This window comes from Crocuta crocuta, unplaced genomic scaffold, assembly GCF_008692635.1.
Source record: "Crocuta crocuta isolate KB4526 unplaced genomic scaffold, BGI_CrCroc_1.0 scaffold70, whole genome shotgun sequence".
Lineage (NCBI taxonomy): Eukaryota > Metazoa > Chordata > Mammalia > Carnivora > Hyaenidae > Crocuta > Crocuta crocuta.
In genome coordinates this window covers 2253852-2279490 of record NW_027528417.1, presented here as the reverse complement: position 1 = coordinate 2279490, position 25639 = coordinate 2253852, and the positions used below count along the sequence as shown (strand labels likewise).

At 35.8% G+C, this 25639-nt stretch overlaps 1 long non-coding RNA gene across 1 annotated transcript; it reads right to left on the bottom strand.

Moving 5' to 3' along the window:
* Window positions 1–797: 797 nt before the first annotated feature.
* LOC144223673 (uncharacterized) lies at window positions 798–24342 on the bottom strand. Its single transcript, XR_013332773.1, has 3 exons — window positions 24242–24342; window positions 11000–11048; window positions 798–1113 (listed from the first exon to the last, which is right to left on the bottom strand). It is a non-coding gene; the product is annotated as an uncharacterized LOC144223673 (long non-coding RNA).
* Window positions 24343–25639: the final 1297 nt, after the last annotated feature.

The following is a 25639-nucleotide window of genomic DNA, read 5'->3' as shown; positions in this document are numbered from 1 at the left end:
GAGAGCTTCAATATACATATAGCAAAAACTACCAGAATCAAAGGAAGAAATAGAAAAAAAATCTACAATTGAGCTTAATAATTTTCAATTAATCAGTCATTATAATCCATCAGTTGCAATCCATCAGTCATTGTTAAATATCTAAAACAAACAGTTCAGTAAGTACATTGTGGATGTAACACATTCAGATTGAATCAATCGATGAGTAAAGAATCTCCTCCTTAAAAGTGAAACTTTTGGATGAAAAGCAGCAAATTCCCAAATGCATCTCCATGTTTATTATTTTCCAGGCATATCAAACATGGCTGTAGGGGTATATGTCTTCTTTAGGACCTCTGCACCTTCTATAGCCCATTTCCTACTGAGAACTGTCCTAGACTTACCAAAAATAAAAAAAAGATAAATAACAGAATTTTCAGATGAAGGTAATGTTCTCTGACAACTTAATTTCTTCAAAACCTTATTAGCTTTCTTATTTTTTACTTCTAGTCAGTTTCATCTCTGAGTAACCACACTAAAAGTTATTTTTGAGACCTTTCTCAGATGCTCTTTATTTACTTGCTCCACATTTCCCTTATATAGCTCAATGTAATAGCAGCTACCTTGAGAAGATGAGGCCTGAATATAGCACATCCCCCAAATGATCACATTTTTTTAAGTAAGAATTCTCATCATGTCTTTATCAAAAAAAAGCTTCTAAACGACCAGTTTCTAGTTCATTCCTGAATAATATGACTGTGGAGGGAAGTTGCATATACAAAAGAATTACATTTTTAACTACTGACAAAAGAGACAAGTTCTGCTTAACAAGTGCTTCATTTATTTGTTGCTGTTAAACAAACTATTTGCAAATGACAATTACATTCAGTTACACAATTTGTGGTTTAGGAATGTGGGAAGGGCTGAGATGAGCAATGCCTCTTGGCTATCAACTGGAGTCATCATGGCTGTTTAACTGGCAGGTGGATTTGCCAGGAGGGTCCAAGATGGCTTCATTTATATGGCTGTGGTCTTCAAGGCCGATCTTAGGTAGAACCTCTCCCCATCAATGGAAGCATAAGGTTTATTTGTATTACTTCTCGACAAAAATGGTGGCTCAGGTGGCTCAGGTCTCTAAGAAACCAAGACAGAAACAATCAATCTTAAAGGCTAGGCTTAGAAGTGGCATAGAATCGTTTGTGTAGTCAACGCCAAAGAAATATCCTCCATGTTGCCTATGTCTTGCATAGGAGATCGTTTTGTAAAGGGGCCATCTTGCCACATACCAAGGCACACAGGCAGAAGTAACCAGATTAGCATATCCTCACGAAAGGGCTCAAGGCTTTCTCACGAAAGGGCTCAAGCAAGTCAGCCTTCTCAGAAACAGCAACCACATAGCAAACAGACTTGGAAACATGGAGTTCTGCTTTTCTGATCATTTCATTTCAAACAATAGGAAAAGTAGGAATCGTTGCCCATGTGCTCAATTACTCAAACAATGGTCTAAATTATACCTTATTTTGGAGATTGAGAAGCGGAGCGTCACCATATATGAAACCCTACATGGGTGCAATCCAGAAGTAAGGCTGCTAAGTTCGGGCATATGTTTAGCTTTTGTGCCTTTCTCTAAACAATGCAGAGAATCTGGGATGTTTTAGACACTAATATGATCTGGGGCGCCTGGGTGGCTTAGTCAGTTAAGCGTTCGACTTTCGCTTAGGTCATGATCTCGCGGTTCGTGGGTTCGAGCCCTGCGTCAGGCTCTGTGCTGACTGCCAGCTCAGAGCGTGAAGCCTGTTTCAGTGTGTGACTCCCTCTCTCTCTGACCCTCCCTTGCTCACGCTGTCTCTCTCTCTCTCTCTCCTAGAAATAAATAAAAAACATAAAAAAACAAAAACAAAAATACCCCACTAATATGATCTGACCAGGGCTACAAAATCTTAAGTCTTTTACCTTCTATCTGAAGTGTACCCACCACCCACCCTTTAACTTGCAACGCCCTTAACTTGTTCCTTGTCTCAGCTCACTAAGCCTTCCTGATATAACCCAATCCTTCTTTTAAGAAGCTTATTATTATCATTATTATTACTTTGCTTTGGTAAGAGGTGGGAAAAAGTCTTCATTATGTAAAATGTGATATATAAATCTATGTGCGGTGCTTCTAAAAGTAGACCGTCTGCCAAGTTCTCTAGCAACATTACCAGTGTATAATTAAGTACTCTTTTAAACTATAGTTTATGTTTGTGGGAAGGGAGAGTGTGGAACTCAGAAATAGTAGTTGTTGTGGGGTGAGCTTTTTTTCTGTATTTTTAAATTATATGTTGGATTCTGTTTTTGACAGCTATGACTTTTTTTTTAAGTTTATTTATTTATCTTGAGAGAGAAAGACACAGAGAGACAGAGAGAGAGCACCAGTGGGGCTGGGGGTCAGAGAGAGGGAAGAGAGAGTAACCCAAGCGGGCTTTGCACTGTCAACGTGGACCCAATGCAAGGCTTGAACTCATTAACTGTGAGATCACAACCTGAGCCAAAACTGAGAGTTGGACACTTAACTGACTGAGCCACCCAGGTGCTCTGACAACTATGAGTCTTAAAGTAACAAAACTGAGGGTTCCTGGGTGGCTCAGGTGGTTAAGCATCTGACTTTGGCTCAGGTCATGATCTTGTGGTTTGTGAGTTTGAGTCCTGCATTGGGCTCTGTGCTGACAGCTCAGAGCCTGGAGCCTGCTTTGGACTCTGTGTCTCCCTCTCTTTCTGTCCCTTGCCTGCTTGTGCTCTGTCACTCTCAAAAATAAATAAACATTAAAAAAAAAAGTAATAAAACTGGATTTCCAGTTCTAGTAATATGATGGTCATGGTGAGCAAAACAATCTTTGTGAAAACAAGGTACCTGAAAAGTCCTGGATAAAATATATTATGAACTAGGACAGTGTACGGAAGCTAGAGAGAACGGCACTGAGTATTGACGACAGCACATTTTTCGGAGCATCTGATTATCTCTGATGGCCTAGAGCTGAGTATGTAAGTCAGTCTTTTTCTGTTAGACTGTGGATAAAGCTGGAGACCCTTGCAGTGCTGGTGGGTTTCACACAAAACCTCAGTAGTAAGTCTGAATTTATGAAAGCCAAAGCCCACAATGAGCTGAAGGAAAATAATACAGAGGGAGATGGATAACTGTATCTCATTCTTGATTTTGAATGGAGAGTAAATTAGTATATATATATGTATATATATATTTAGTGTGTATATGAGTGTATGTGTTTATACATGCATACACATACGCAATTATTTTGAGATTTGCTAAAAATAGAGACAAATTTAAGTATCTGTGAATTAAAACCCTCTAAAAGACAAAAGTTTAGTTTAAGATCACTCCACATTGTTTAAATGCCGAAGTAAGACTACTAGGAGAAACATAACTTATCCCCAGGAATAGCGGAGGTTTTAGAGATGAGGTTTCAATAAGTGTGTCTTCACAATAGCAACAACCACAACNAGAAGCCAGTATGAATAAAACTTATGGTGAGAGACTTTTTTAAAAAATGGTAAGATCATATATATTAAGATAGTAGATCTTGAATGTATCAGATAGAATATAGATATTTAATTAAAACATATTAGTATGACTATTTAAGATTTAAGATTGTATTGTAATGGGGCACTTGGGTGGGTCAGTTGGCCCAGGTCATGATCTTATGGTTCATGAGTTCGAGCCCTGCATTGGACTCTGTGCTGACAGCTGGGAGCCTGGACCCTGTTTCTGATTCTGTGTTTCCTCTCTCTCTCTGCTTCTTTCCTGCTTGTGCTTACTCTTTCTCTCTCTCCCCTCTCTCTCCCTCTCTCTCTCTCAAAAATAAATAAATGTTAAAAAAATTTAAGATTGCATTATATGTATGAAGAAGGAATATATAACTATTAAATTAACATTTATTTGTAAAGGCTAAAAATAGATATTCTAACAGTTATATGCATATAGGTATAGATACAGATAAATGTATAGTTTTAATTTTTTCATTTCAATTTATATGCATACATAATATATATGTAATTGGAAAATGCACAATCTAAAGAATATATTAGACAGAGTGAAAGAGAGAAACAGCCAAGTGTTGATACATTTGATAATGCACAGATTGCAGACATTAGAAATGAAAAAATATATAAAAAAGAATTGTTAAATGACACTGATAAGTGAGGATTCTCACTTAAAGACAAATGCAATTCTAAGGAGAAAACCTCAATGAGAAGATTTAATATTTGAAATAAAAATAACTGAAGATTTTCCCAAATTTATCTAAGATGTAAATATTCAGATTCAAGATGGCCAAAGAATCCCCTACACTCAATTAAAGAAATCAACTAAAATAAAATAATAAAAATACCTATATATCATAATTTAAGTTAGAACACCAAAGCAACAGAAACTCTAAGTAGCCAGAGAGAAAAATAAATGATAAAAAAACAAACAATAAATAAACTGAGAGCTGACTTCCCAACAATATTAAAAGAAGACCCAAAACAGTCTGATGATATCATCAAAATATAGAAAGAAATAATTGCAAACTAATTATAAACAGATATATTTAAACTTATGTTGGGGTAAAATGATGACATTTTTAAAGATCTAAATTTTTTTGTTTTTGAAGACACTCATTGATGAAATATCTGAAAATGTGCATCTGAGATGAAAGAAGTATTGTTAAACAAAGGAAATAGTAAATATGCGAATAAATCTAAAGAAATGTTTAAACAGCACTAAATATCTTTTGGTGTTAAAAGAAAATAACAAGGTAAATTTAATGTACACCAGCCTGTAACATAAATAAAGAAGGGATTCAATTAGTATTAATGATATCTAAGGTCTTTATGAGAACTTTAGACTTGTGTAAATGTGTAAATTCTGATCTGTGTTTTCATTTGTTTTCCTCTCTGTTTCCTTTTGCACATTTTCCTTTCGAATTCTATTCAGTTTTCTTAATCCTGCCTACTACTTGACCATTCTATTTGTAAACATGTATTTCTCAACTTGGGTATGGAATTTTTCATTACTGGAATGTCCCTTTGGATCATTAACATAGACTCCAATTCTGTGATGAAATTCATCCATGTTACCCACCTTTTCTTCTATTTCTTTTAACCTAATAATCATGGTGTTTAAGTGGCCTAGGTATATTGTCAGCCCTTTCATCGATCATAATCATGCTTTAGTTCCTTCTTTACATATCTAGTAATTTTGAATTTATTGCCAGACATTTTAACAAAAGAGTCACCTGAACTATAGATTTCCTTATTTGATCAGTGAAAATTCTCTTTACTTTTGCTAGGAAAAGAAAGGAAAAAGCTTGAAAACATGAATTCCCTTTTAAATTAATCTGTTTCAGGGGTGCAGTATTTGAGTTTTCCCAATATTTGGATGAGCCCAGCCAGGATTTTGACCCAGTCATTCTGTCTTGTGAGTCTCAGTTGCTTTAGCCTTGAGGGGTGGAGTAGGGTATGGAGACAGGGAATCTGCAGGAGACAGGGCACTGTCATCTGTCATTCAGAGTTTCCAGCTCAGGTTTCTGGAAACCTAATCCTATAGATCTTTGTTTCTTAAGAGGCATAAGACCAGAAGAGATTACACTCTTCAGAAGCTTTTAACCTGAATCCATAGCTTTCAAAGCAGCCACAGCACTCATCAAATGTCCCATAGGAAACACTGACCATGATTTGTGTGCTCTCAAATTTCTAATTTGTCATGCTAACACCAGTACCTGTTAAATAATTTGCATATTTCTGTAACCCCTAGCAGAGGTTCTCTGCCTGAGCAACCTGGACCCTCAAATTGCATCCAGAAACAGAAAATTTTCCAAGAAATTTTTTTTTACAGTTGGAGATTTTAGCCTCAGAGATATTCTCTTCTTTCTGAAATTTTAATTCTGATGCTGATTGCTTCCATAGCTCTCCAATGCCTGTAAGTTATAAAATTTATAATTTTTTTCCTAGTTGTTGCAGGAAAAGTGTTGTTCTGGAATGAACTTCTACACCCTACCTAGAATTCTCATGTTTCCCTGTTTACCAATGATTTTGAGCAAATTTTCATGGATTTACTGACCATTTGGACATCATCTTTCATTTCCCTTGCCCAGAGTTTTATTGTTTTTTTTTAAATGTTTGTTTATTTTTGAAAGGGAGAGAGAGTGCAAGCAGGAAGGGAAACAGAGAGAGGGAGACAGAGAAACACTAGCAGGAAATGCAATGTCAGCACAGAGCCCAATATGGGGCTCAAACTCATGAACTGTGAGATCGTGACCTGAGCCAAAACCAAGAGTCAGACTGAGCCATCCAGGTTCCCCTTAGGGTTTTTAAAAAATATATATATATCTGTTCTCATTGATTTATAGGCCTTTTAAAAAGGACGGTGAAATGATTCCTTTGACATTTATAGATGTTGTAAATATCTTCTGTTTTAGAGCTTAACTTTTTACTCACTTAAGCAATAACAGAAGTTTCTAATTACAATTTAGTTCAAATATGTAAGTAGTTTTCCTTTTTTTTTTGGTTATTTATTTATTTTGAGAGAGAGGGAGAGAACACACACATGAGCAAGGGAGGGGCAGAAAGAGTGGGAGAGAGAATCCCAAGCAGGCTCTGTGATGTCAGCAGAGCCCTGCATGGGGTTCAATCCCACCAGCTGTGAGATCAAGACCTGAGCCAAAATCAAGAGTTGGATGTTCAAATGACTGAGCCACCCAGGCACCTCTATAAATTGTTTTCTTAGTAGTTGGTGACATATGAATCTAGTTTAATATACCATTTTCTATTCCATGGTCATTAGTATATATTCTTCCATGTTAACTCCCCGAAGATTTAGTGTTTCATTTTTCACATGTAGGTAAAAAATTAATGACAAATGGTTTTTATATGGAGTGATCCGGTTATGTTACATTGTATTTCTATGTACATATCTGAATAATTCAGCACAATTTGGTGAAAAGACTGCCATTTCTACTATTCTACTTACCAGCTGTATCATAAATCAAAAATTCATATATGTATGATCCTATTACCAAACACTATTCTTTTTCATTTGTTAGTTTGTTTCATTAATATAAATGTTTTATATCTTAGCATATTGTATATTGTCTTTCAACATAGTTCACCCTCAAGATTATCATACTTTTCATAGCTCAGTTCTCACAGTGAATATTTGAAAATATTTACTTACAGTAAAATGCACATATCAGTAACTACATAGCTTAAAAAATGTTTACATGTGTATATACCTATATAACTACTACAATAAACTCAATTTACACAAAAAATGTTTACTGGGATTTTGACTGGGTTTTGTTATAGACTGACCTCTTTATTGGCCTTAATTACTGATCTCCTTAAATTCACCCCATATAATGTAACTCTACAGTTTAGCTCAAGGACTAGAGTCTATTTTCACTCTTCTTAAATCTGGGGTAGCCTTATAATTTGCATGGCCAATAAATATGTAGCAAAGGAAACACTGTAGCAGACCCAGCCTGGGCCTCAATGGGCCTTGCTTCCTTCTACTCTTTCTTATGAACCTTTCTTTCCATGCTTCTAGCTTTCCATTGCCAAGCTAGTCTACTGTAGGGATGTAAGAACAGAGCCAACAGTTAGCCAATTTCTGGACACAAGGCTGCCTAACAGACACTCATAAACCAACCCATAGAATCATGAGCTATACAGGACATTGTTATTTTATGTAACTGTACTTTTTTTGGAGGGTTTATTTCCCCACACCATATTTTGGCAAAAGAGGACCAAAATAGATTCCCATTACTGCATTATAAATCAATTTGAGTGTAATGACATTTTACAATATTGAATTTGATTTCATGAATATAGATTACTCTTCCATTAATTTAAATCTTTAATTTCTCTCAATAAAATGCTATCTTTCACACACCGTTTTAGATTTAGTTTTAAGTACTGATTATTTATATGCTATGTCTAGTCATCTGTTTTAGATGTGTTTCATGATCATTACTATAATATAAAAATATAATCGATGGTTGTGTATTGACGTTGTATTTCATCAAATTGCTAAATTCACTTGGTAACTAAACATTTCATCCAAATATTTTTAATTTTCTAAATAAAACCTTTGCAATCAATGACATTATTTTTTTGCTTTGTTCTGTTTTCAATCCACATAATTTTTGGCAAACAGGCCATTCAGAAGGACGTTTTTTGTAGCCATTTCCTGATAACTCTATAGAAGATTAAGAAAGTATTCTGGTTTTCTATGNATGTATGGGCACGAGTGCAAGTACGGAGCTCCTTCCTTCTCCGCCATCTTGCCCCCTCCCGGGCTATTTTTTCATGAATTTCTGATAACTTGTATCAAATGTTCTATCTGTTTCTGTAAGATGATTATATTAGATTTTTCTAAGTCCATGAGAGAAGTTAGGCCATATTTCTCCTCTTTTCAGACATCTTGTCAGGATTTGGGTACCAAGTTCTGCTCTACTTTCACAGGTAACCTGATAAGACCTCATAGATGAGCTTCATAAATTGACCACTGAAGGAGGTAAGTAAGCATATAGATTTCCATGTTCCAATGACTCAATTATATAATCACCTAAATAGTAGAATAAATTGATATTTTTAAAATTGTTTAATGTTTATTTTTGAGAGAGAGAGAGAGTGAGCAGGGATGGGGGAGGGGCAGAGAGAGAGGAGAGACACAACTCAAAGTGGGCTCCAGGCTCCACGCTGTCAACACAGAGCCTGATGTGGGGCTTGAACTCCTGAACTGGGAGATCATGACCTGAGCCGAGGTCGGATGCTTAACTGACTGAGCCACCCAGGTGCCTCGAATAAGTTGATACTTTATTTCTTCATATATTAGTTTTCAGAACCTATCTATATTTTGGTCAATTTTCAAATGCATTGCTGTGTTTCATATTTTTGCACCTTTTTAATATTAGTAGAATCAATATTTATGTCTGTATTTTTCTTCCTGATACCAGTCACTTAAAAAATCTGTCTCAGGAGAATTTGTGAATTTTAGTAGTCTTTTAGAGCATAATTATTTGACATTGATGGTCCGTAGTGTTCTATATTTTCTTGATATCCAATTGTATAGTATTTTCTTCTTTTTAAGTTTACCTTGCTATTCTCGTTTTTGTTTTTGTTTTTCTTTTTTTTAACTAAACTCTATGCCCAACAGAGCTAATATCATGACTCTGAGATCAAGTGTCACACACTCCAGCAACTGAACCAGCCAGACATCTAGTCTGTTATTCTGTTTCTAACTTCTCTAGATGATTGATTTTTTAACCCTTCTTCTAATACTCGGCATTTAAGGTTAACTATGTCCTACACACATCTTCAGCTATTTTCTAACTTTGTTTTTCACATATGGTACATTTCTTTCACTGTATCCAATGTTTAAAATATTGCCTAATGTTCATCATTAGTTCATCTTTTATCCATTCATCATTAAGAAGTGCATGGCCTACTTTCCAATTATTTTTGATCTTTTATGTTGTTCTATTTGTTATAAATTTTTAACTTAGCTCTGTTTCCATACGGGAATATCTCAGGGTAGTTTCAATCATCTGAAATTTGTTAAAATCTGCTTTGTGGTCCAGCATAGTGTTATATTTTGTAAATGTTTTATGTGTGCTTGAAAAATAAGTAGTCTGCAGTCTTGAGGTGTGGTGATTTATATATCAGTTACATTTATTCATGTAACTCAAATCTGGTACATGACTTATTTTTTTGTGTGTTTACTTGATGGGTTACTGTGTGTTCAAATCATCCATTATGTCTTCCATTATTATGTTCAGAAGGAGAAATGATAAAGAGGTACAATAAAACTTCCAGGAGTGATAGATATGTTCCTTGTGATTGTAGTAATGATACAAAAGTGTATACATGTTACAACTTACCAAATGATATACTTGTAATAGGCCAGATTTACTATATGTAAACTGTATCCAAATAAAGGTGTTAAAATGAACCATCCTATTTTGCTGCTTAACAAAATAAAGGAGATAATGCACATGATCATAACAATAGATACAGAAATTCACTTGATAAATTTTAACATGCATTCATGAAAGAAGAATGTGTAGTAGAACTTAATAGAACATTTCTTGATCTGCTATAGAAAATAGCATACATACATACCATGCACAACTATGGCTATCATAATATTAGTGATGATGTATTCAAAACCTTTCTCAGTGGAATGAGAATGAGTTACTTACAATGTGTGTGTGTAAATACAAACACACACACACACACATATATAGTATATCTACTATGTTTAATGAATGAACTTCTATGGATCTGGATGGGCACTAGTTCTATATCATTAGCAAGAGAACTTAGAAAATAGTCAGTCTAATCATTTTTTGTGTCTGGAGGCTCAGATGAAGAACTTTGATTGAGTAAGGCTGATAGAGGTCATGATTAAAGATTCTGTTAACACATTTGTGAAGATTTCTTAGTCAGAACTCCCTAGACCTCTGATGGGGTTAAATCCTGTTAACCCCATCAAAAGTGGAAAGTGCGTTTGATATACTCAAACTAAAGAGCATAGCTAGGCCTAGTCTACTTTAAACATGCTGGGAACACTTACATTAGCCTAAAGTTGGGCAAAATCATCTAACGTTAAGCCTATTTCATAATAAAGTATTGTTTATCTCATGCAATGTATTGAATAATACTGAAAGTGAAAAACAGAATGGTTGTGTGGGTACAGAATTGTTATAAGTTTATCGGTTGTTTAGGCTTCTGTTCAGGTAGCTGACTGAGGGCTAAAGCTTCCTACCACAACCCAGAATCATGAGAAAGGATCATATATATATCACTAGCCTGGGAAAGGAAAAAGATTCAAATTTCAAAGTACAGTTTCTCCTGAATGTGTATCACTTTGGCACCATTGTAAAGTTGAAACATTGTAAGTGAAACCATTACAAGTAAGGACCATTTGTACTGTATGTGTGGGCATTGAGCAATTATGTTCAGTGACTCTTCTTCAAGGGTTTACCTTTTTGAAGAATTTTCTTGATGGCAGACAGAACATAGTGTGCTGACAGCTGAAAGAAAAGAAAACAGCTTTCAGTTATTTCACTTATTGATATTAACCATAAATTGAGTGACTGTCCTTAAGAATATTTAGGAGTCTTTCCTTTAACAAATGTTTCTCTTGTTCTGAATCCCCTCTATGGGCTCCCAACTCTTGGAATTCTTGTCCTGCTTTTCAGTAAGTTTTGTCAGCAAGAATTTCTAAGTTTCTGCTCAAATGCAACAATCATTACTTGTTATTTTTCAATTTAATTTCAGTATAAATTAACTTATCTCTTTGCAAGTAGCATTAAAGCTAATAACCCTAAAAAGGATTAAGATTAGAAAGTAATACTGTCAGTGACAAAGCTCATTAATGGCCTTTATCACTACAAGCTGATGAACCACATCTAGGATAATTGGCCTAATTATAATACATTTGTTTCTTTAGCCAGGTATTCTTTGCTTCACTCTCTACTGATTACTTATGGGTCTCAGTTTGGCCAATTAAGTTTCTCTTCTCACTCTATCCATTGCTAAAATTGAATGTGTATAGCTCAGATGTCAGTATCCTGTGTTCTGAATAGAGCTGCATTAAGGAGATAAGAAATAGAAAGACAAAGAGATAGCTCAATCCTAGGGTACCAGCCATAAAATAAGATGCAGAGTGGATAACAGTTCTTTTAGGGTTTCCACCCTAAAATTGTACATGAAGTTGCTAAAATTTATTTAAAACCCAACTACACCATAGACCCCTAATATATTCTATGTGATTCATTCCTGTAGAACCGTTTTAGTTCTTTTATTATCATGACAAGATATAGAACAACCAACTGAAACGAGTGAACAACAACAAAAAAATTAACAAAAATGTTAAATTACTTTATATAAGTGATAGTCTGGAGTGGGAGACTTTCACATTTAAATAAGTAGCTAATGAGTATCTCTAAGGAGACTTTTGCTCAACTTCTACTCTCCTATCCTCGGGATACCGGTTTCTTCTTGTGCCTACAAGCTGTGTTTGTCTGAAGATGATTTCCATGGCTCCAGGTATCTGGACCACACTCAAAGCTGGAAACAGGAGAGAAACTAGAACAGACAAAATCATCACATGACATTCTTTTCTATTATCAGAAAAGAAAAAATAGACCCACAAGAACTCCCCTTACATTTTATTGGCCAAAAATTGATAATATAATCATGTTAATTGAGAGATGTTGGAGAAAATTCCTGGATTTTTCAGTGCTTTCACTTAGAAAGGCATGGAAGAAAGGTGCTGGATAATGACTTTTGAGTATCCACCTAAAGGTATATTCAAGAGGAAGAATGTCCCGTATTATAGTAAGTGGAAATCTCCATGGAACTTTATTTCTCCCTATTCATCCTGAGTGTATTGTGTGTTTTATAAAGGGACAAATTTGAATTCAAGTACTTGGAGATAGATCAGTATTCCCAGCTGAGTTCTTCTTGAACATTAGGATTCGCTATAATGAGAGTGATCAAGTCATTCATTGTCCAGAATAGACATAGTTGAGAGTGAAAATGAGGACTAATTACTCTTGGACAAGTGAAAGCTCAGTAATGTCCCAAGCAAACTGGTACATGTGGGATCTTGTCTTTAAAAACCTATTTATAGGAGAGCCACAGAATCACTGATTCCTAGGTGTTGGGCTTATGACCAAGCCAGGTAAAATGGACAGATTAATAACAGATGAAATCCTTGGTGAAAAAGTAGCAACTACACCCAACCAGTATGATAAAAACAGAAGTATTTCATGTATAAAACCAGCTTAAAACTTCTCCTGTCCCCTTCTCATTGTCATTGTCAACAAAAGGAATAGGTTCATCCAAGGAAAACTTTCCAGATCTGCAGGGCATCAGTGGTCCTTGGGGTGCCCTTGACAAACGTTCTCACTGTGATTGCATGGATTATTTACGCTCAAACCACTAAACAATGGGACAGATCGATAAAAGTAAAAATATCACATGAACTCGATAAAACAGTGGTTACCTACAACCCAGACCTAGCTACTGTTTGATACATCTACCTCTCCATTCATCCACATACAATTTTACAAAGAGAGAGAGAGAGAGAATATTAGGGCTTTAAACTGTATTTTATCAGAGGTTTGCCAGGGACATGTTTCATTTCAGCAAATGTAAGTACACAGAACTTTATCAATGGGTACATTTACAAAAATATTGTATTAAGTAGAGCATATTAGTGAGGAATTTGCATTTAGCTTCATGTAACATGATCTCCTTCCACCTGTCCCACACGTGCAGAAATACAGTGATTTAGTAAGATGAGGTTTTGTTATTTTTTTCTTGGTATAAGAGCTTTGAAGGTATAAAGTTTTAGTCTGTGATTCTGTAGGTCAAATGCTTTTCAGAACAAAAAGATTCTCCTGGCTCTTCATTCTTTTAAAAAAATTTTTTTCTTTAATATTTAATTATTTTTAAGACAGAGAGAGAATGTGTGAGTGGGTGAGGTGCAGAGAGAGAGGCAGACACAGAATCTGAAGCAGCTCCAGGCTCTGAGCTCTCAGCGCACAGCCTGATACGGAGCTCGAACTCACAAACCATGAGATCATGACCTGAGTCGAAGTCGGACGCTTAACTGACTGAGCCAACCAGGTGCCCTGTCTTCACTCCTAATTATACTTCTAGCCATCAGGTCCACATTCCAGAAAAGAGAAAGGAAAAAAAACAAAGGAGGCAACAAAAAGGGACACTGTGTGCCTTCCTCTACTCTCTTTAAAGCATATTTCTGGAAGTTTGACCTAAAAGCTACCACTTAAACTCAATGACCAAAAAGATGCTATCCATATACACGTATATCAAATCACCAGGTTGTGTCTTTGATGTAAAAAAATGTACTAGGATACATTTTCCATATGTTACTTTTCCATAGATGTACCATATTACCGTCATTTGGAAACAAATTAGGTTGGACACATTGCTACATCCATGAAAACTGGTTTCTTTTAACAGGGAAAACAGAATATTGATCATAGAAGTCCCTGCCATACACACGGTTTATAATAATGTGCTTAATGTGCTTAATCTTTATTGATGGAAATTTAACCACCCTTCCCCTCAGTTTTCACTATTATTATTACTACCTCACATCTGTCTTTAAAATGATGGAAATAGCAAAACAGGATGATAAATCTTCCCTCTCCCTAATTTGACAAGAGTGAATCAAAGTATAGGCTGTGATCGGGGAGTTGTTTTGTTTTGTCATTCCCTGCACAAAAAGCTGTGGTGTGAAACAAAGGAAGTGGAAAATTCTCAACCTTCTCCTAGGCCCCTCTTAGGTGGGAGGAAGGTTAGGGGACAATGTAGGAAGAAAAGGTTGTCATACTCTCTTCTACAAATGTCTATTCTTTTACATGTTCTCTGTCTGTCATATTGTAAATTGCTCTTTATCCTTTGATTGGACCTAAAAACCTCACTTCCCTGAGAAAAAAATTCTTCATCTAATGGTTCTTTTATTTTATCTGTTCAGAGATCATGTACCTGTCTTTCAGAATACTTAAACATCATTGTGCTAGCATTAGTTGTGTGATTATTTGAGTATTGTCTATTTTACCGTCTACTATAAATTCTCTATAATGAGACATTATGATAAATAATTTTATAAGTATTTGTTGAATGCTTATGAGATGCCAGGGATTGTCTGATGCTCAGGATACAAGGGTTAATGAGACACAATCAGTAAGGATTCAAATATAGTGATTTAGATAGACTGCATTTCATAAAGACTAGTGTGGGAGGCAGTTTTTAAAGTTTATTTATTTTGAGAGAGAGAGAAAGAGAGTGAGTGAGAGTGAATGAAGGGCAGAGAGAGAATCCCAAGCAGGCTCTGTGCTGCTACACAAGGGATCCAAGTGGGGCTCGAACTCATGAACTGTGAAATCGTTACCCATTATCTAAGCCAAAATCAAGTTAGAGGTAATTGACTGAGCCACCCAGGTGCCCCAGGCTAGGGTGGGAGGAGGCATTTTAGAACAGATGTGATTCATTCAAAAAGATGTAAAGAATTACAATTAAATAGATATTTAAAAAGTCGTGAAGAAGTTAAGTAACATCAGACTACCAGACTTGCGCCTGAGCTGTAAATAATTGTAAAAATGGATAAAACGGTTGAAGCAATTGTATTCAGGCATTAATCAATGGGTACTCAGAACTGTGATCATTGAGAAGAGTAAAGTCTATCATCCCTAACAGAGAGGTCCTTCTGCAGCCTGAGAGCTGACCAGAGAAGACACAAGAGGCTGTACAGTGCTGATTCCAAGAATAATTTGAAAATAAAAATAATTTTAAAAAAATACAAGCATCCTAATAATAATAAAACCAAACCTGGAAGGAATGAAAGGATTGGCCAATAATTTATCTGTTCATCAAAACAAAAACTATACCCCATGGAGGAACATGGGTATTCTAAACACTGTAAAACAGAGTCCACGATTTTCAGAGTAAATTTTAAAAATACTAATTATAAACATAGTAGGAAACATGACCAATAATTAATTTTTAAATAGTCAGTAGAATAGATTTCTTAATACGAATGTTGAAAATAACAGCTTTAAAGCAGCTAATGAAAGTTTGATTAGCACTTGAAAGGAAAATGAGGCCATAACAGGGGATCAGAGAGGACAAATTAGAAGAGAAGCTTTAAGAAGGCAAATGGAAATTCCAAAACCAACAGTATAGTGATTGAAATGTAAAATTTATCCACTTTGCCTAGCAGAAGAGGGTACAGGGCAGAAGAAGAGCCAACCAATTAGAGAACAACATAAAGAACATATTACACTGAAACAAAACAGGTGGGGCATTAATGATCAGTGTCCAATATGAAGGGGTTTAATATCAATGTATCGAGAATCCCAAAAGAGAAGGAAATTAACAAAATGAAAAAAATTAAAAATTTTAAGTTGAGAATTTCCAAATTTAGTTAAAAATATAAAACATAACAAAGGGAACTGAAACTATAACTATAAAAATGCTAAATAACAAACTCAAAGAAGAAATCTTGAAACAAACCAAGAAAAAGACACACTGCGCAGAAAGGAACAAAGATACGATTAATGATTCCCTTTTTGTCAGAAATAGCCGAGGCAAAGACACAATAGAATTAGAGATGAAGCTCTAAAATTGAAAAGAAAAAAACAACAACCCAGAATTCTATTTGCAGTAAAAATATCCTTTAAGAAATAAGATTAAAGAGGTATGGGTGGTTCCGTTGGTTAAACTTCAACTTTGGCTCAGATCATAATCTCGCAATCTGTGAGTTAGAGCCCAGCATCGCTCTCTCTGTTAACAGCTCAGAGCCTAGAGCCTCCTTTGGATTCTGTTTCTCACTCTCTCTCTCCCCCTCCCTTGCTTAAACTCTGTCTCTCTGTCTCTCAAAAGTAAATGAACATTAAAAAAAATTTTTTTTTAAATAAGATTAAACAAAGGCATTTTCAAATAAACAAATGCTGAGAGAACTTACTGACTGCTATTCTGTACTACAATAAGTGCTAAAGAAAGTTTTTTTCTGAGAGGGGAAATTCACCATAAGGAAATTTGGATTTCCAAAGAAATGTGAAACAAAGAATGTGACAAATATGTAAGTAAATGAAAGATATTATATATCATTCTTTTTTAAATTTCTTTTATGACAAATACAATTTTAAATAGAATTAATAACTTTGTAGGTTGTTACATACAACATATAAACTAAATGTTTATTTATTTATTTTGAAAGAGAGAGAAGGTGTGCTTAAGTGGAAGGGACAGAGAGAGAAAGGGAGAGACAGAATCCCAAGGAGGCTCCACACTGTCAGCACAGAGCCCAACATGGGGGCTTGATCTCACAAACTGTGAGATCATGACCTGAGCCAAATCTCATGAGTCAGGCACTTAACTGACTGGGCCACCCAGGTGCCCCAAACATTTCTGTGGCCTTTTTGTGACAACATTGCCACAAAAAAAAGGGGGGGGGATAGAGATATAGAATGATACTATTTAATGTTTCTTATACTTTACACAGAAAGATACCATATTAATTCTAAGTAAACAGAGAAAAGTTAAGATGCATACTTAGGTATGCAAGGTAAGATATTAAAACAGATGCACACACATACACACACACACACACACACAGAGGTCTGATAACAAGCCAAAAAAAGTCAATGGAAGTGTTAAAACAAAGATAGAAATGTTTAAGCCAAAGGAGGAATAAAATAATGAAGAGTGAACAGGAAATAGAATGATCCAGTGAAAAAAATTCAAGATGATATATTAACTCACAAAAACAACATACATTAAATGTAAATAGGCTAAATACTCCACAAAATGCAAAAATCATTACACTGGATTAAAAAGAAAAATCCAATATGGTTTGTGTAGAATACACACCTTAATGTCTCACAGAGTTGAAAAAATAAAAAATGAAAACGGATATATATATTTTTAAAAAGCATGAAAAATCATTCGTTGTTCTTAATATTAACAAAAGTAAAATCCCAGACACTTAGTATTTCCAGATGAGGAAAAGGGGAAATTTATAACACCAAGAAAATCTATTTGTTAAGAAGACATTTCTACTCAAAAGTGTAACACTTAACAACATTCAAAGTATATGGAACATAAGTGAGAGAACAAAAAAGAAAAATTGGACAAATGCACAATCTCTAACTCAATTATTTAAGAAAAAAATTTTAACGTTTATTTATTATTGAGAGACAGAGAGAGACACAGCATGAGCAGGGGAGGGATAGAGAGAGGCAAAGACATAGAATCTGAAGCAGGCACCAGGCTCTGAGCTGTCAGCACTCAAACTCAAACCGTGAGATCTTGACCTGAGCTGAGGTTGGTGCTTACCCGACTGAGCCACCCAGGCTTCCCTCTAACTCAATTATTAATAGAACCAATAAAATACCACCCTCTCCTTCCCTTTAAAATGCCCACTCCTCATATTTTGTACAGTTGACTAAATGCATTTTTCTCTCATTGGTTGGGTCTTAACATGCTGTCTAATCCAAACAGCTTCCCTTAACAATCCAATAATTTCCCCATGTGTTATCTTTTTACATAGGATGTATTAGCAGCAGACCTTTCTTTTGTTTATTTTGCCATTGCTAGTTTCTCCTGTGCCCAAATATAAGCTCTGTGCCTGGAGTTTTCTCTGCCTTTACTGCTTACTGCTGTGTAGGGTCCGTCAGAAAGAGGTGACATGATAAATGTGTCTCAAAGGATAGATGCCTGAACAAAGAACGATAAGCTTATAATCTATTTTGTACTGAAGATAAAATTTGTTGATTTTGAAGAAACATGATGTATCATAAATGTTTAAAGAAGAGCTACATAACATAATAAAAAATTTTAAATGTATGTGTGTAAGAAAATATAGCATAACCAGCAATGTAAGTAGAAGAAATAGGACATTGTATAAATTCAGATGTGCTAATTTCATTACTTTTCTTGGGAGGAAATTATTATACTAAAAAGTTGATCAAGTAAGTAATTGAGATTTTAGTCTCTTATTAGAAAATGTAAAGGCAAGCAGTAATAAACTAAAATTTAGGCTCTCTACATTTCAAGTGACTAAAAGAGGAAATAAAAAGGAGAGTAAAAGCACTATAGCAAATCCAACACGTATAACAAAAGATAGATAAAAAGGAAATAAAGTTAATTCTAACAATGATAAAAATAAACTAGAAAATTTGGCAAAGTCAATGGAAGAAATATTCCTACAGAAAGTTATTCTTGTTTTATAAAAGAGACATATGTAAAAGAAAGTGACACGTTATTATTGAAGATAATAAGTATTGGCAAAGACACACAGGCAAATACAAACAAATATTAAGCAGGGGTCCTGACATTAACATCACAAGAGAACTTAATTAGAGGCTAAATGCATGGTATGGTGTGTGCTTTATAATTATAATACATGCAACCTACAGAAATATGTAACAGTTATGAAATTTTTTAGATACCAAGTAATTTGGCATCAGAAATATAAATTCAAGACGGGATGAAATGAAAGAAGAACCAAAAGCTCAATTCTTTCAACTAATACTAGATGAAAAAAATTAAAATAAGTAAGCCTACAGAGGTTCTGGTTAATAATTCTTTGAATAAAACCCATGCTCTTTAAAAACATTCTTAAAACAATTTAAAATGGTTGAAGATTAATCCAAAATAACAATTACAACAAACTCTAAACACGGTAATAGATTACAACCTTTTGAAAAGTAGTAGGGAAAAGTGGTAACGAATGAACTAAAACAACACCATAAAATTTATTAAAAAAATTTTTTTAATATTTATTTTTGAGAGAAAGAAAGAGACAGCATGAGCAGGGGAGGGTCAGAGAGAGAGGGAGACACAGAATCTGAATCAGGATCCAGACTCTGAGCTGTCAGCACAGAGCCCGATGCGGGGCTCGAGCCCACGAGCTGTGAGATCATGACCTGAGCTGAAGTCAGATGCTTAACCGGCTGAGCCATCCAGGTGCCCCAATGCCATGCAATTTAAAAGTATCTCTCTAGAAGAATTCTTGGGTTAAGTAAGAATTGTTCTTATTTATTTATTACATCTTTAAAGACTTTGTTTATTAGAGCAATTTTAGATTAACAGTAAAAATGAGAGAAAGATGCAGAGATTTCTCATACACTGCTTTCCCCACATAGGCATCGCCTCCCTCATTATCCATCTCACTCACAAAATAGTACATTTTTACCAAAGATGAACCTACCCACATTGACACAACATAATCACCCAAAGTCCACAGCCTCCATTAGGATATGCTTAGTATTGCAGAGTCTCTAGGTTTAGACACTGAATAGTGCTATCTATCTGTCATTATAATGCTATACAGAGTATTTTCAATGCCTAAAAATTCCTCCCTGCTCAGTCTTCTCATCCCTCTCCTTCTCATACAATTTATTTTTTAGCATAAGTGAAATATACCCAAACCACAGAGTAAAGGTAAAGCCAGTGAAAAAGGGAAATGTTTGCTTCATTCATAGAACTGAAGAAGAAATAATAGAAATGTATGAAATCGTTAATTTGTTTAAATTGGAAAAAAGAAAAAGAAGAAACCTAGGAGGAAGGAATTAACAAATATAAAAACACTCATTTGTTTATAAACAATATAATTACAAGCACATAACAAGCATAAATGATTTAAAAGCTCAGTGGATTCTTAGGAAAACAACCAACCAACCCATCACTTCGATAAATTATAAAAAAGAGAAATTTATGTAATGAGGGTTGAGAACTCAAAAAGAATTATAGACATATGGATACAGAAATAAGGAATGAGAAATATTCTTTGAGTTGTGCAAAACACTTGAAAGTCTATACAAAATAGATGGCCTCTGAGAAAACATCAGTGACAAAAAGTGACTTGAAAAAAAGAAAATATAACTAGATCAATAATGACAGAGTATATTAAAGAAATTAAAAATAGTGCCAAGAGGGGGGATTTCACAGTTGAATTCTTACAACCTTCAAAGAACAGGGATTTTAAATGTTATCTAAATGGGGCATAGTGAGGGGAAAAAAGCTTTAAAAAAATTCTAGGAAGGCGACAAGGAACAAATAACAAAATACACAACATAACAAATGGGAACGTGTCAACCTGGACTGCCCAATATGGTAGCCACATGGATATATTAGTTTTAAATTAAGTTAATCCAAGATTCAGTTTCATACACTAGTCACATGTCATATAGCAATTGTTTCTTTTTATTTTTTGTCTTTTTTTTTTTAATTTATTTTTGAGAGAGAGAGACAGAGACAGAGACAGAATGTGAACAGGAGAAGAGCAGAGAGAGACACACACACAGAATCCGAAGCAGGCTCCAGGCTCCAAGCTGTCAGCACGGAGCCCGACGTGGGGCTCCAGCTCACAAATGGCGAGATCATGACCTGAGCCCAAGTCAGACGCTTAGCCAACTGAGTCACCCCTGCAATTGCTTAATAGCCACACTTGGCTAGTGGTTATCATGTTGAATGATACAGAAATAGAACCCTTCAGACCTCACAAGTAGTTGTAAGAGATTACCCCAGTGAGCTCCCCATTCCAGAACACATCACTGAGAAACAAACAAACAGACTGGGACAGCCCAATTGGCGAAGCCTGGTCAATGTACCCACCTCTGAGGCCAGAGAACAGGGGCTCAGGGAGACACTGTGATTTACGGTTCCTGTAAAATCTCTAGAGGGGGCAAACCATCTGTGTCACCACACACTTTCAAATACGGAACACTTCCTTGACACAATAGATTCCCAAGACACGTAGGCATTGTACACAATGCAGACAGCAACTCACAGACCCGAGGAACTTGTTCAGGTTCACTCTACTGATCAATGCCAATGCCAGCTCTTAAGCCCAGCTCTTCCGAACAGGTTCCCTGCGGTCCTTATAATATATAACCCGGCTTTTGCTCAGAGCAGGTGTTTTGGCATCCTCTGGATGCTTAGATTTATTCATGTAGCACATGTCCATGTAACTGAAAGAGGATTTGCAATCCACAAGAGCCTGCAAACTCAGTGCTATCACATATCCAGCACTCAGATTTTCAATAATAATGTTGTCACTTGTCATTTGGCAGGCTTGATAAACATTAAAACATTTAATATATAGTACACAAAAAGGAGAAGAGACAGAGGTGGGGAGAGAAATGGTATGGTGAAAATTACAACATAGAGGAGAGAAGAGAACATTATGTTGATCCACTTTTACATGGAGATGAGTTGGAAAAATAAAAGAAAATACTCCTTGTGAAAATTTCTGGTACACTTAGACATAGCAGGTAGTGAAAAAACGTCAATGGCTGTGGGCTTCTGGTAAACTTTAAAGAACTGAAATATATTCCCCTCTACAAAGAAGTAATGGCCTGTATTTCTTGGCAACCAGATAACTAAATGCAGGGCCTATGAAGAAATTAAGGAACAGATGTACTCTACATGGAGTATTTGTCAATCTAGTGGTTTCCTTTTTGGTTTAGTTATGTAGGGTCAATATCAGTGGAATATGTGAGCTGACTTCAAAACAACCTTGTAAAACACCCCCATTGCAATTTGCTGCCATTCATTTCTGTGAGCAGCACCTATACCCAAAGCACATGCAATGGCAGATAGGATGCTAGCGGGGCCAGGAGATGGCCTCAAAGTACCAAGTCATCTAGTGCATATGTTCTGACTCTGAGTGGTTGTGTTGACACAGATGCACAGTGAACCACCAGGAAGACTATTTCTGTGGAAGGTCCCAGAAGAATTTTCCTCTTTGGCGCCAGTGGAAGATCGAAGAGCATAGATAACTATGACACTGACTGGAAAATTGGGATGAGAAAAGGGAGGGAGGTTCAGTGAAGTGTTATTACGTGAAATGTGATGAAGTTCACGACTGAGAAAAATTTGAACTTGCTCCTCGTAGGTCTTGGGCATGGTTCAGTAAGGCATGAGCCTGGCAGGGATCTACCAACTTGTTTGGAAAAGGGGGTGCCATAGATAAGAAACCGGTGAGAAGACCAACAGTTTCAAAATGCGTGCTACACTGGGGATGAGAAGACCGTGGGGATCAGAGTAAGAAACAGCAGTTTGCTGAGTTGGTTTATTCATTCAATCAAAATTGATGATCTCTTATAGCAAAACTCCGTTTTCAGTGAGATGCTATGATAGAGAGAGGGATAAATGTGCAAAAAACGAGTGTCTATATTTCCAGAGTCCCAGACTAGGGTAGATAAAGATATGCCAATAAATAATCAAATTATAACAAAAACTTCCACTGGGTAAAATCAACGTGGAGTAAAATGAAACAAAACAGGGCAGTGATGTTTCTAGGTGACGTGATGAGACCTGACCAGGCAAAGAAGTGCATTTTTAGAACAAGATGAGGAATTTGATTTTTAGTTTAAGTTTAAGATTCCAGAAGAGTCATGAGTGCTAAGGGTAGGAGGGGAAGAGACATAAATAGGATGAACTACGAGGCAAAAAATCAACACAAAAAAAGCCAAAAAGTTTATTTTTATCTCATTTTAACAAGAGTGTTGCATCTGATGTACCAGGAAAAGCACATATTCCTACTGGTATCTAACAGTGAGGAGGAAATATCAATGGCATAAAAAAACCTCCAAACATATGCAGTTCTAGTAGTACGGACTGTGGTCTAAGAGAAATTGCTTATTAACTTTAAAAATTCATTTAAAAATCATGCAATAAAGGAAGTCAACTATGCCATTTTTGCGAATAAGGAAAGTTAAATATTACTTAGAAGAAATAGGCACAGGTGGTGAATGCAGCTGTGGTTCTTGTGTGTTGTGATCACAGATGATGTGTTTCTCCTCAATGGCATCCTTTTCCACCGGTGTACAGAAAAAGAAATGTGGGAATCAGTACACACACCGTGATCCTAGGCAACATTAAGGGCTTTAACAAGTGTATGAAATGAAGAATGCTTTCAATCACTTAGCGTTTTTTAAAAATTGAAAATCCACATTTCCTATGCGCTTAGGCAATGGAAATTCAATGACTAGTAAGATCTAGTTCAGTTCTTTCGTGGTCCAACTGAGAATAAAAACACACACATTGACAATTATGTCTGGGAAAAGGCATTTGTCTCTTTTCAAAACACTTTTTCTTTAACTTAATTCTGACACTACAGCAGCGAGATAATAATTGAGTAATAATAGATTCATCCCTATCTTGTGATACAGATGAGGAAATTGAGTCAAAGAGAGGTTTATTGACCGGACAATGGTTAGAATTTTTGCAAAACAAGAATTCAGGTTTTCCAACAGTGAAGGATTGAGTTTTGCATTCAAATAATGATAGGCTTCCAGAAAAGAAATAGATTTTTCCCTATTGTTGCAATGATAAAGATAAAAAACAAGATAACTGTGTCTATAGGAAACCAAAAAAAAAAAAAAATCAATCACTCAAGATTCAGTATATTATCTGGAAATATTGTTCCCATGACATCATTTATCTACATTATTTTCCTTGTTTACTGATTTGGCCAGACAGTTTGGCATGGCCTCAACACGGATGTATAGCCCAACATTGGATAATATTTCACTTAGTGATTCCAAATGTCACTTATGATCTGCCTGCACTGACTTGCACATATTCCTAAACTGAAAACTATCAAATAAAGGTAAGAAGGACAGCATAGTCCATGGAGATGGGTAGTTAATGAGAAAGATTAGGCTTTGTTCAACCATACCTCCATTTCAGTGATGGCAGAGAGGAGAGAAGGTAGTGAGACAGTAGAAGAGACAATCCAGGGATTTCCACATCTCTTTCCAACTCTTCAACTCCCTAGATAGCCTGGAGAGAATTTCAGATATGTGTTATATTGGTCATTCCTCATATAACTTAGGATAACTTAAATCTGAAGATTAATATGAGGTCCTGCTACCAAAAGTTATCCTCAGAACTGGTCATCTCAATGTAAAGAAATAATAAAACTTGATATTTCTCAAGTGCCTACTGCATGTAGGCCCTCATACCCATTGAAAATATTGTAATATAAGGGTGCATTTTCATATGTGGAGTCTGAATGTCAAGGAGATTATATCATTGTTCAGGGTCAAATTGTAATTAATAGTGGATGAGGTACTCCATTAGGTCTGGGCAATTCCTATGATACTGATCTGCAAAGTGCTTCCAAGGGGCCAAATTGAGAATGATGCTCATGGGAAAGTCACCAGGATGAAAGTTGACCTTAAAGAGGCAGGGACCACCTGAAACACTGAAGAAGGAACAACTTGGGATTATAAAACAATGAGTGAATTTGGGAGTTGGGTTTAGATGGTGATGTGTATTTTTAATTATAAATTCAAGGATTCAAGGGATCATGGAAGCAACATAGTTTGAGTACACATTTAATAGTCGATTTCCCTCCATAAGGTACAAGAATCTGTCACCAAGCTGAGTAAGCACCTCTACTTTAGGGTTCTGTATTATTTGACACCATATCCATTACCTCTTATGCCACATCTCACATTTTTATATGCCCCCCCTTATTCCATCCATTGCTGCAGCAGACTTCTAGATAAAGGGGTAAATTGACAACATTTTGTCTCCACTGTCCAAGATTATATATTTCTTTCATAGACATTCCCAAAGATCATAGTCAGAGATGTATAGAAACCCCCTCATGCTCCATACACAAATATGGAAATATGGGGGATTTAACACCTCTTGTGGTAACTCTGACCAACAGAGCATGGGAGCTAAAAGAGAAGTGCTTCACTCCTTGAGAAGAAAGTTCTGGGTCAAGGTATGCATCACCATTTGGAGGAATCCAGGAGGCCTGAGTCCCACTTGCCACAGAAGTGACAAAGTCAACAACGATCTTTGGAGTTGCTTTCTCTCTCTTCCTATTTCATACTTACCTTTTCCCCATCCCTTCCTGTACCCTTGGATTACTTCCTAAAACAAACTACCTACATGCATGCCTTTTTCTTTGGCTTTGCTTTCTGATATCCAGACTAGGACAGGGCACTCATGGGTCATCATGAAGAAAGACCTTTTCCAATCCTGACTTATCATGTAGGATAGCCTCAAGGCTTTCTACCCTCATTTACTTGGGTCTAATTTAAAAGGGACCCACAGTGTC